This window comes from Momordica charantia (assembly GCF_013281855.1).
Source record: "Momordica charantia cultivar OHB3-1 chromosome 4 unlocalized genomic scaffold, Mcharantia_2.0 BLBB01000004.1, whole genome shotgun sequence".
In the NCBI taxonomy this organism is placed as follows: domain Eukaryota; kingdom Viridiplantae; phylum Streptophyta; class Magnoliopsida; order Cucurbitales; family Cucurbitaceae; genus Momordica; species Momordica charantia.
This window is the reverse complement of record NW_028275162.1, coordinates 10,509,987-10,520,235: the sequence shown is the minus strand read 5'-3', so window position 1 is coordinate 10,520,235 and position 10,249 is coordinate 10,509,987. Positions and strand designations below refer to the sequence as shown.

The 10,249-nt window shown below is 39.0% G+C and overlaps 1 protein-coding gene across 1 annotated transcript in view; it reads right to left on the bottom strand.

Annotated features, from left to right (window-relative positions):
- Window positions 1–5,860: 5,860 nt before the first annotated feature.
- The window catches only part of COP9 (COP9 signalosome, subunit CSN8), a 39,204-nt gene continuing 34,815 nt past the window's right edge, over window positions 5,861–10,249 (bottom strand). The window contains exon 6 of the mRNA XM_088122807.1: window positions 5,861–6,196. The gene's annotated coding sequence lies outside the window, so the exon portion shown is untranslated. The remainder of the gene's footprint in view (window positions 6,197–10,249) is intronic.

Genomic DNA, 10,249 nt, shown 5'->3' with positions numbered 1-10,249 from the left:
GAGCTGTTGGGTGGTGACTTGTTTATTACAAAGAAAAGCATGCTTGTGAACTGTGCAGTGAATTGGAATGTGGGAAATATACTTGTAGGTGGTCTTGGGAGGGCTAGTGGGAGTGGTGAAGGGTGAAGGGTGAAGGGACGGGTTGGCAGTCCGTTAAACTATGGGTGGTCTGATCTGAAAATGCATATAAATCGCTTGGAGGTTCAAAGCCTTGAGTAGTTGCCTTGGGAATAAATGACAAGGCCGAACGTCAAATTTCTGTAAATGAGTATTGGGGTCTTGGGGATAAATGTCAAGGACCAATACGCTAGGAAGTCATCGGTACCTTGGGGATAAACGGCAAGGACCGGTGCACAGTTCAGGCCTTGGGAATAAATGGCAAGGCCGAACATCAAGTTTCTGTAGAGGAATATTGGGGCCTTGGGGATAAATATCAAGGGCCAATGCGACTCGAGGAGTTAGGCTTGAAGGACTAAAGTAGAGTGGTGCTTGCGAAGTAGTGGTGCTAGGCCTTGGGAATAAATGGCAAGGTCGAACATCAAGTACTGTAAAAGGAGGGGGGGCGGTATCTTGGGAATAAATGTCAAGAGCCGTCATGCCTCGAGAAGTTAAACGGGGAGTATCACAGGGGAGTGTAGAGAGAGGTTTAGTACGGTGGGACATGGGCTAGTGAATCATATGGTTGTAGTCTTGGTAGTTCCGACGCATGGTTGTTGTATGTAAATGTCAAGTTATTGTTTTTTTATCTTTCGCTGTCTATTTAATTGTCTTGCTATCGTTTTATTTTATATGCCGTGACTGTGAGCATGATTTTTGTGTTAGTTAGGAAGGGCTACTTACGGAGTACCTTATGTACTCACCCCCCCCCCCTTGTATCCTTATTTGTTTTCAGGTGTGAACAGGGTCGACCGTGGTGATGACGTGGAGGGGGCTTGACCGAGGAGGGATCACTAGTCGAGTTAGTGAGGATAGAGGGAAGGGTCGTTTGGTACGAGTAGCGTTGGGATTTATTTATTGCTAGGTGTGGACCCGAGGAGCGATTTTGTTTTCTTTAGAACTACTTTTATTTTTTTTATGGATGTTATTCTTAAACACGTCACTGTTGTCGTTGGAGTTTAGGTGTACGATTGATTTATTTATTTAAGAATTTTAGCCACTGAGGCGGATATGAGATGTCTTTTTTTAAATTGCCACGGAGAACGAAGTTTCGACAGTTTATAAAATTGATATTTTTGGTGGAATTATGGGAGTCGAAGCTTTATTTTATTTAAATTATTTCCCAGGGAGTTGGTTATCTGGTGTTTAGAGTTAAGGCTAGACAGATGGATTATTTAGCATTACCTAGGATGGTATATAACATCTTGGGGCGTTACACTTCTTATGACCAAGCTAGAGCACAACAAAGAACGACACCTCCACTTTAACATTTGGAATGTTAAGCTTAAGGAGGAAGAAGGACATATTGAGAAAGAAGCTACTAGCCAAATTGGAATACCGAAAGTCAAAGACTCCATTTTAAATATTATTTAAGGTTTATTTAGAGTTTAAACCTTAAATTTGTGTTTCTTTGTAATTTCTTGTATTTACTTTTCCTTTGGACTTATTTTGTAATTTTTGTAATTGCCTTTAGGCCCAAGTGCAAGGTTTTGTACCTTAGTTAGTTTAGTCTAGGTTTAGATAAAAATCTTTTCCTTTTACTTTTATGGAATTTTAAGATGCCTATATATAGGCTTCTTCTTGTATATTTGAGGGGTTGGATGATTGATGAATGAAAATAGCCATTGAGTTTTCTTCTTTGCTCCCAAAATCGTGAGCATTGGTGCATCTTGATCTAGTTGCACAAAACCCTTTGAAACATGCAAGTTTAGGTTGGTCATCAAACTTGTGGAGTGTTTCATGTTGGATCTAGATCAATTTCTCTCTATCCAAAGCCTTGACCTTCAAGGTAAGTCTCATCTTCTTCCACTTGGGTGATTCTTTGTGTGTGTACTAGGTGTTGTCGTGTGTGTTTAGGAGGTGCTTGTTCTTACAAGGGTTACTTAAGCCACTTGTAGTAGGGTTGAGTACATCATTTGGTATTAGAGCTTTGGTTCAAGATCGGACATATCTCAATCTATCCATCTATCTTTACTTACTTTCAAACTTTTCTTTCAAGCTCCAAGCATTGCTTGCTAATCAAGAGGTGCTTGTTGAGCCTTTTATGTTACTTGACTTTTTGTATTTCATTTCTGTTTGAAGTTTGTTTTAATTCGAAAACAAGAAAGAAAGAAAGAAGTAGAAGACTAAGACGAAGAAGAAAAAAAACAAAAAGAAGAAAACATAAAAGAAAAAGAAGTGTGTTGCTGTTATTTTCTGACAATTGTGATTTTTCTGCTATAACTTGTATTGCTTGTCAATTTATGAGCTGTGACTCAAATAATTTGAAATTTTCATACAATTTGAAGTTCATTAAGTTAGGCAAAAATGAGAAGGAAGACAAAGAAGTCTGCAACAAAGAAGAAGAACAATAGCTAAAGCACCATTTCCCCCACTTTCAGCCATTCCAACAATCTCATTTTGAATTTTTCTTTGAGTGAGGCTAACTTCGCCTTAATCCTTAGTACCTTATTGACTTCTACACAAACTTTCAGATAAAAACTCCAAGTGGAAGTATCCCAAATTCACGTAAGAGTCCAACTGCTCCAAAACAATGTACTGCTACCAAACAAAAACACTATTGTCTGACTTTAAAACGTTGCACAGCCATCCTCACTCAATCAAATTTAGTTTCAGTCTACCATAACCATCCTTTGTGAGTCTAGTTTCATTTCCAATTAGTTTGGAACAAAACTCATTCAAGACTAACTCACAAAAGATGGTTATGGTAGACTGAAATTAAATTTGATTGAGTGAGGATGGCTGTGTAACGTTTTAAAGTCAAGTCTAGTTTCATTTCCAATTAGTTTGGAACCAAACCCATTCAACACCAACTCACACCATCAGCAAAGGTGAACACTGTTCAGTCACTGTTTTCCAAAACAGTGTTTTCTTCGGTTTTGACCTTTTGACCTTCAAAGGGATATTCGTCCAAATCTACTCATCCAAACTGAGTTTCTGACCTAGTAAGTGTTCTTAGGTCAATTACTTGTAAGAATACGTTTTAGTTTTGAAATGGCACGAGCCATTTGCTCACACCAATAGCTACAAGTCGGGTCATATGCTTAATTTTACTGTTACTTTGATTCTCTTAGTAGTATGTTTTCTTTCTTAAATTCACAAACCAAAAATGATCACTTTTTGAAATTTTACATGGTTAAACTAGACTTCATAAGCTTTCTGAATATGCTTTCAAACTTAAATTTGCACGAGTAGATTGTCCACACTGTTGTTTTCAAGTTTGCCTCAATTCTTGAAAAATCTATTTTGACTGTTATCTCTATTCTGTATTAGACTTGTTGTTGTTCCTTCTATGTGTGATTCATTGTTGTATCTTGCCTTCTTTATACTCTAACTTGTCTTTGGTTCATTGTAATTCGCCACAAGCAATCTAGTTCGGTGTTTCAAGGGAATTGCTTGCTTAAGACAAGTTTGCACACTCACGGTTATCTTACCATCTCAAGATTGTGTGGTTGTGAGCAAGAGGTCTCCATCCTTGAGTGGCTTGTGAGGGAAGAAAAATTAATTATTGTGGTTTTTCTCTAACTTTCTCCTTTTTTTTTCAGCCATGGTGAACACCTTGCAAGGAATACCTAGGGTGAGTGTAACGATCAATAGGTGAGGTAAGGAATGAGGAGCGTGATACTAATGTGGTAGAAGTTCCAAGACGGGTAGAAACACCCCCAACATAGCTTAGAGCAGGTTCATCAAAGCTTAGAACAACTCACTACCCTAGTGCAAATAATGGTGGCTAGGATACAAGCAATGAGACGACCAAACCCCCAAATTCCCCTACCAAATTTACCACTTAGGGGATTAGGCCGAGGGGGCGAGGAGGACTATGGTTCTATGGAGTTAGATGAGGGAGATGACTAGCTTGAAGAAGATGAACGGTACCCTAGAGAACCTATAAATCATACCCAGGGGAGAGGGAGGAGAGGTGCTTACGAAGAAAAAGAAGACACCCACCATTACAATCACCCAAAAAGAGGGCATATGTGATGGATTGAATCACCAACGGAAGCGGTTCAACGCTTGTGATTCAACTCGATTTAGAAGAAATACATTACCGATTTTTATAACAAAACCGATTCTATTTTAAATTAGAAGTTAAGTCTCTTGGGAGGAAGAAAACTTACTTTTGTAGACCGTGAACTGATATTCTTCCTTGACCATGAACTTTGTGAGAGCATGAACAAATGTTCCCGAATGCACGATTCAAATGTTAGACACTACCACGAAGTTTCCTTACTATGACTCTAGCAACAAGAACCTGGATTGTGGGATTCTCCTTCGAAAGAAAACGAAAGGGAATTGTGGTTCTAATCGAGAGAGATTTTCTTGTTTTTCTAATTCCACCTTTGCAAGGATGAAGAACAACCTAAAATCATATAAGAAAACTGTGATTTAACGTGAGAGGGAAGAGAGAGGAAGTGGGAGTAACCTCTCACTCTCCACCTCACCACTTCACAGCAAAACTGTTGGGAAGTTCTTAATTAATTAATTTAATATATTTAATTTAATAAATTAATTAAATAATTAAATTTTATTTTATTTAATTAATTAAATAATTAAATTTTATTTTATTTAATTAATTAAATAAATAAAAATAATTTAATTAAATCACATTTAATTAAATCAATTAATATTCGAATCATATTCAAATATACACTTCCCTCCTAACCTATAGTATTTAATATGAATCTAATTCATATTAAATTTTAACCTATAGTTTTTAATATGAATCCAATCCACATTATTCTCTCAAATTATATAGTTTTATAATGTATCATCATACATTATATTAAATTGTGTCATACACAATTAACTCAAATTTCGTTTAATTAAATTTGAAAAATTCAAATTCATTCCAAGATTTAATGTTCTTAATTACCCTTTATGAGATACCAAGGGAACCTAATGGACCTATAGATCAAAAGCACCAACGTTGCGAGATTAATTGCTTAAACTCATTGACCACTTTAATCAACATACGTAAACTACGGGTTAATCCACTAAAAACCCGCAGCTGAACTCTTCTCACTATAGAATATTTCTGCGTTCACAGATATTGAGCATTAATGGCAAGTCAATCCTTCACGAGTGTTCGTAACCGTAGAGAGTTCAAATTACCGTTTTACCCATGTGTTACATCTTGTATCTTAAGTACCGTTGATCCTCTAATGAACAACCCAGTTATGGTCCGACCAATAACCGGATGTCCCTTTCGGGCCAGTGAGAGGGTGGGGCTCTTTGTTCAAGTCCCTGAGTCAGCACTGAAAGGAATACTCGTCTACTCCTCTAAAGTTGAGGAGGAGTGAATTCCATCTTGTAAAGTTATGTTCCCAGCTCCCCCACTCGGTCTTGTCCCCAAAATGGTAGGAATGTTGAGTCGGCGACTTGGGTCACCTCACCCATATAGATCAAAGAATGAGCCCTCACGAGCAGGAGTCCATAACTCACTCAGGATTGAGAATGAGTTGCCTGGTCATCCTATGAAATAGCAATATATTGGTCAACGACGTTACATCTAAAGATTGACTATTTCACGGTCCGGTCTTATACAAACCCATTGTATAGGATACCCCCACTCGCATATCTCTACACAAACGACTTGGATTGTGTAACGACCCAGAATTTCCCACACACTTCTAGGTCACGTTAACTACCCAACTAATTAAGCTTACCCCAAGTACGTCCTGCCAACTCCCTATGCAAACAAATATATAAAATCAAGTTCCAATTCTCATCAATTTAACGATAAATCAATCCCATAGAATATCATTCAACAACATTCGTGGACCACCCCACGAGACAAGTTTATCATTCAACTAAGCGAAACTCAATGAATAGAATAAAACTAAAATAGGCACCTATCTCGAAAGGAAACTAACAACAAGGGAAATCTCCCAATTATTCAAATACGAACAATTTGTTTATTGGCCATAACATAAGGCCTCAACCAATGACTTAAACTAAACCGAAGTAACTAAGCAGCCTATGGTCCTCGCTCGTCATGTCTCCTTCGTCCCATCACCATGGTTGCCCCCGAGTCCTTCACCTGAAACAATCATTGTAGAGGGGGGTGAGTATATAAAATATACTCCGTAAGTAGCCCTCACCAACACACACACATCATGCTCAATTATATCATGAAACAATCGTAGTCATGCCTTTCAACACATTATGCATTCAAACATAAACACATTCCATAAAAATTTAGTGACATCCACAACCAGTAAACACATTAACAACCAACCTCTAGTCTCCCTAACACCGCAATTACTTCCATACATATCTCAGCTATCCTAACCTTCCACAGTTATCCCTTCCAATAGAGTCGGCCCCTGACCATTTATACCCAGAGCCCCGACACTTCTGCATCGACCCTCGACCATTTATACCCGAGGCCCCGATGACTTCACCATCTATTGGCCCTTGACCATTTATACCCAAGGCCCCAATAGTCTTCCCTCCAAAGGACTCCTCGTATCGACCCTCGACCATTTATACCCGAGGCCTCGATACTCCATTAGTGACGTATCAGCCCCCGACCATTTATACTCGAGGCCCTAACACCCACTCTTTCATTCTTTCTAAAAATCCAACTTTCACCAGAGTCTTACTATATACTTTCTTTTACCACTAACCCTGCATCTTCCAACTCACAAGTACAGTTCAGCATGCTTTCACAACTTTAACAACTTTCTAATAACGAAATAATAAGCCAATCATGCTCAATATCCAACATCATTATTAACAAGTATTACTAAGGATAATAGTTCACTAAACACGCCGGACAAAAACATGCATATCCAGGCAACAAATATTACCACAGCTATACTCACAGTTTAACAAAGCAGAAAACTCACCATTTTCATCGATAACTATCCAACACCATTCCAAGCATATCGACTAACACAACGAAAATTATTTAACACAATGACATCACAAAATTGGCATTAAATGCCACAAAATCAGCACGTCAGAGACCATCGAGCATACATTAACACACGCACACGCCCCTTGTCTACTTACTCACAACCGCGCCCTTAAATGTTGCGCCGACTTCACACCTAAGCACACCAAAACAGAAAATACGGCACATTACGCACCCTATTTGGCCCCCGAAATTCAACTTTAAAAGGGTTCGAATGACGCATTACCACCAAAACCGACTTCGTATGGATGTGGGTCACCTAGATCTAGCTCGCCAAGCTGTAGGTAGCCTAAATCGAGCTTCGAACGGATGTGGGTCACCGCCAAACGTCCTAAACACTGCTGTAACGTACAAATCCCGCCGTTGGAGTCGCTGTCCGTCGGATCGTAGCAGCAGACCGCCGCTGGTTCGCCGCTGTACACCCGTTCGCCGTGCGCCGCCGCTGCTGCAGATTGCCGGAACGTTGGGGTCGCGCCGCCTGCTGCTGCTGCTACAGATTGGTCGCCGGCCGCCGTGCGTGGGTGTTCGTCTGCCGCTACTACGGGTCGTCGTCCCGATCGGAGTGGCTAGCAGCACCGGTGCTGCGTCGAGGCGTCGGAGAAGCTGCAGGAAAACGAGAGGAGGGCGGCGAAATTTGGGAACGAAGAAGAAATCGGGGGGGCGGCTAGGGAGAGGAAAAAAGAAGAAAAGAAGAAGAAAGAAGGAACTTGGGCTAGGGTTTTTTCTTTCTTTTTTGTTTTCTATCTTTTTCCCTTTGTTTTAAAACCAAAATAACCCAATGGAGGCCCAACAAGTCCAAGTCCAAAGATAAGAAATCTACCCCCCTCCTAAACAAGACCCACCACACGGGATCCGGTCAATAGTAATTTAATTGGATTTTAGAGCCCGATAAATATAGATAAATTCAATTAACATTCACTTTAAAAATTAAATGAAAAATCTCCTGATTTGAAACTAACTAACCTGAGGGACTCAGGGCGTTATAGATCGGGTCGTTTGTATCATTTACAAAGTGGGTCGTATCCATAGTGTTGTCAAGATAAGGTACCCAGCCTATCCATATACTATAGACCCTTTAGGTTATTCCCAAGACATTATCCACTTGTATATCTAGGATATATCAAATATATACCTAGTATATATACTGTCCCAGTTACATGATAATAACCTTGGATGTTTAGTTTATTGGATTTGGACAATGCAAAATTGTAAATCCGATAACAAATTGATTGAATAAGAAAGACAAAACTTTATTAAATATAAATTTGTTTTTACATAAATACAAATTACGAGTTTAGGGCAACACACCCAGCAATATGGAGGATGACCAAGTCTTAGGAGGCATCAAACTTAAGTTCCCAAAGTTTCATGGAAGATCTGATCGTGAAGAGTAGATCAAACTGGGAGAGAATGCCAATTTCGTATTTGGGTGCAATTTCCTCCGTGAAGAAAGAATACCGTGTTGCTATATCCCATTTCCAAGATTATACTATTGAGTGGTGGGACCATTTATTGTTAAATAGGAGAAGGATTCATCTACCACACGTAAGCACTTGGCAAGAACTCAAGGAGTGCATGAGGAGGAGATTTACTCCTAAATACTTCTCAAGAGACAATGCACAAAGGCTCCCACAATTTCAACAAGGGACCAAAAGTGTGGAGGACTTCTACAATGAGGGATAGAGACCTTACTAAACCACTTGAAAGTGGAGGAGGACGAGGAGACAACCATGGCCCATTTTCTCAATGGTCTAAAAAAGGATGTGGTCGACCAACTAGATCTCCAATTCTAATGGGATAAGGAAGAGATGTTGCACTTGGCGGTCAAAATTTCGAAACAAAACAAAAGACGACAATCAAGGTACAATTCTCATACCAAACCTTACACTAGTAGCACTTGGAAGATGTGCATCAAGAAGACCAAACATTACCAAGAGGACCGATCACGAGGTTGCAAGCCAAAAAGGTGCAAGATTCTATCAACAAGTTCAAAACTTACTTCTTACGACCAAGCTAGAGCACAACAAAGAAGAAGGACACTTTAACATTTGGAATGTTAAGCTTAAGGATGAATAAGGACATATTGAGAAAGAAGCTACAAGCCAAATTGGAATACCCAAAGTCGAAGACTCCATTTTAAATATTATTTAGGGTTTATTTAGAGTTTAAACCTTAAATTTGTATTTCTTTGTAATTTCTTGTATTTACCTTTCCTTTAGACTTATTTTGTAATTTTTGTAATTGCCTTTAGGCCCAAGTCTAAGGTTTTGTACCTTAGTTAGTTTAGTCTAGGTTTAGATAAAAGTCTTTTCCTTTTACTTTTATGGAATTTTAAGATGCCCATATATTGGCTTCATCTTGTACATTTGTGGGGTTGGATTATTGATGAATGAAAATAGCCTTGAGCTTTCCTCTTTGCTCCCAAAACCATGAGCATTGGTGCATCTTGATCTAGTCGCACAAAACACTTTGAAACATGCAATTTTAGGTTGGCATCAAACTTGTGGAGTGTTTCACTTTGGATCTAGAACAAGTTCTCTCTATCTAAAGTCTTAACCTTCAAAGTAAGTCCCTTCTTCTTCCCTTTGGGTGATTCTTTGTGTGTGTACTAGGTGTTGCCATGTGTGTTTAGGAGGTGTTTGTTCTTACAAGGTTGCCTAAGCCACTTATGGTAGAATTGAGTACATCAGTTCCCCTTACAGTGCCAATCAACATTATACTGGAAACACTTTCCTTTTTTCAACAACCCTGGCCTTTTTTCCTTTTCGAGCATCAGGGGAGTGGGAAAGCGGTGAAGTGGGGAGTCTCTCCCTCATTTAAAAATTCAAATATATATATATACGGTGTTTTTTCTCTCTCATAAAAAAACGTTCTCCTAAAAAATTGACAGAGGACCAAAAACCTCTTTGTATAATTCACTCTATTTCGAAAGGGTTCCAACATAAACAATCCTTGCCTCAGATGAAAGGATGTGAATCCCGAAGCGGAAGCAGTAAAACGCGTTCTTGAATTTCTTTTGAAATTTAAAACAAATAAAAATATGAAACAAGGAAGAAAGTTGGATTTTACCTTTGAAGACTCTTCTTCGTGTAAACCCAATGAGACAACACCACTTGATCTTCTTTGCTAAGTCTCTCAGTCGAGATTTCGAATTGTGAGATTCAATTGCAAGGG